The sequence below is a fragment of the Cyprinus carpio genome, unplaced genomic scaffold (assembly GCF_018340385.1).
Source record: "Cyprinus carpio isolate SPL01 unplaced genomic scaffold, ASM1834038v1 S000006753, whole genome shotgun sequence".
Taxonomy (NCBI): domain Eukaryota; kingdom Metazoa; phylum Chordata; class Actinopteri; order Cypriniformes; family Cyprinidae; genus Cyprinus; species Cyprinus carpio.
The window spans coordinates 2,406,834-2,409,732 of record NW_024879352.1 but is presented as its reverse complement, the minus strand read 5'-3'; the positions used below and the strand labels follow the sequence as shown (position 1 = coordinate 2,409,732).

Genomic DNA, 2,899 nt, shown 5'->3' with positions numbered 1-2,899 from the left:
TTTAATTATGCGTTTTGTAATCAACCCTAAAAAAACAATGGGGAAAAACACATTTGGACATTTGACTCAAAAAGGGATAGATAGATAGATAGATAGATAGACTAGATAGATAGATAGATAGATAGATAGATAGATAGAGAAGATAAGATAGATAGATAGATAGATAGATAGATAGGGTTTTGCCTTCGGTCAGGCAAAAACACACTACTTTTCCTGAAATTTTTTATTGCCATATCACATTGCACTGTATACAGATTAAAAGTGAAATATACTTATATGAGCTTAATTCAAACTCTACTGAAATGTAACCACCCAGGATATAAATGGCCAGTCCGTGACTTCATGAGTTTGACTGTGTTCAATGCGCTTGGGATCTGGGGAGGTCAAGTCATGTCGCCAGATGCTTTATGCTGGTTTTCAAAAAATAAATTTCCCAAAAATATTGTGAGTGCACAATTTATTAATCCTTCATTAATTGTTTTTACCTCACAGTTATCCAAGTGCTTATCTTTGTGCAACTTGCTCGGCTACATGCGGACTACATCACGCAAGGTTTGACGTCTTGATGCATACTCTGATGGTGGTGATGGTGATGATGATGATGATGATAATATCCACCAGCAGACGGATGGAAAGAGGTGATTCCGTTAAAATTCAACATGAAGTCCTTCCGTTCTCCGACTGGGGAAGAATGTGTCGGATAGCGCGATATACCCACTGGAGACAGATAAATGCACTGAGATAAATATGATATACCCACTGGAGACAGATAAATGCACTGAGATAAATATTATTATTATTTATAAAGGCTATATATCAGCTCAAGGGTAGGCCTATACATTTTTACCCCCATACAAGCTTTTAGGCCCATGCACGCTTGAGAGTGAAATTAAATGTTTTGTAACAAAAGCATTTTTTTAAGCATACAATTGACGTTTTCAACAATATTCAGTAAAAATGTATTTATTGTTCGATTGTACTATTTTTTAATTTTCTTAATTGCTTATAAGATTCACATTTTTGTTCTTAGAAAATATATTTTACGTTTAGATAAAAATAAGATTCTTAACCCCTATCAGTATAATTCTTTTTATTATTATTATACCATATTTTAAAAGCATTTTGCTGTTTTGTACCCAAACTTTTCAAACAAACAAACAAAAAACGTGGTCGAACGTAGCCTACATTAAAAAAAATAAAAAAAATCTTTCAATTGAAAAAGATGTCAACGCTTTTGGAGTCATGCTCACAAAGAAATAAGATGAATTTAAACACCTATCAATTCAAGACGTTTTGTCGGTTTATAGTCATTTAACCTAAAACGCTGAACTTTTGGCATTCTGAGAGCTCTTTCTTTTTTTTTTTTATCATGCTTTAGCATTTTGACACTGCGCGTAATTTTAGCTGGCTATAAGGTAATATGTAGCCTATTCAGAAAATTTTCCAACGTAATAACACAATAGTTCAAAGCAAATATAATGGCATCTAAATGTTTCAGAGATTATATAGCCTATACGTTATTTGTTTTACCTGACATATCTGTGTTGTCTCTCGCACTATTGCTGTATATAGCCCTGTTCCAGAGAGTAGGTGAATATGCCGGGATGCTGCCTGTGGACGGCGAATTGCTCGAGACTGTAGACGGCTGTTTTAGGTATGGAGAATGTTGAAGAAGCCCATAGTGCTGTTTCCCTCTGAATACGGCGAGTGACCCTCAAACGCGCCCGCTATTGCAGGGGAAGACGGAACTGGGCTGGTGTTGCTCTCCGCACCATATGTCTCCGTTCCCGGGCACCGGACAGCTAGCCATATAACCATGTCTGGAGCTGGGGGATATGTGACCATGGTGTCCGCTGCTTATTGACTCATAACCATTTCCAGACAGGTCCAGGTTATAGCCACTGCCATGGCACGCAAGTGCGCCGGTGGGAGGTTGGAATCGAAGCTCTGGGGTAAAATGGCGGACACGAAACCCTAGGCCGTTCATCATTCTGTACATCCGGTTTCATGGGCCTGACCATTTCTCTCCTGAATCCTCGTGGTCTTCGCCGAAATGACCCTTCCTCAAACATAAACTCACTGGTGGGGTCTATGGTCCAGTAATGTCCTTTACCCGGGCCGCGGCCCAAGGTCCTTTTGGTAGTTTAATGAAGCACTCGTTCAGAAGACAGGTTGTGCCGAACAGAGTTTTTTCCAGCCCTGGTAAGAGCCTCGGAAGAAAGGGAAGCGTGTTTGTAAGAACTGGTAAAATCTCACTCAGTGTGAGTCGCTTTGTCGGTGCGCTCTGAATTGCCATCACAATGAGTGCGATTGTAAGAGTAGGGCGGCGGTTTCTCCGGGCGTCGCACTCCGGAGTTAGTCTTTTTAGTCTTGGACACTGCGCCATGGTCCTCCCAAGCTACCTGTCGAGTCCATCAGTTCTGGATGCAGCGCGGTGGACGCTGGACTGGTCCTCATCGGGGGCGTCGACCGCAGTGGTCCGTGGGGAGCTCTCAGTCGTCATCTGTTCCCGCGCTGACGTACGAACACAACGGGTAAGAGAGACGTTGACGTTGACAGAAGAAAAAAGGTTAAGCAAAACCCCAAAGATTGCTAACTCAACCAAACATCCTATGTAAACTTAACGGTCTTTTTTTCCAGGCTTTAACGTTGTCATCAATATCCTGCTTTTTGTGAGAGAAAATATCCAAGTAATATGCCTATTCGTAATCGTTATCAACGTTTTTGAAACGGTTCTTTTTCCTGCCACGAGCTCCGTCCTGATCCTGGCGGCTGTAGTCCCTTTTTGAGTAAGAAAATGGAAAGACTGAGTTCGTGTAGCGCCTCAACTAAACAAAACTCGACAGCCAATCATTCAATAACTCTCTCCGGCTTTCTCTGCTCTAATTGCTCCTCCTTC

General features: G+C 41.3%; 1 pseudogene; it reads right to left on the bottom strand.

The window, feature by feature from the left end:
* Window positions 1-538: 538 nt before the first annotated feature.
* LOC109113448 lies at window positions 539-2,503 on the bottom strand (annotated as a pseudogene).
* Window positions 2,504-2,899: the final 396 nt, after the last annotated feature.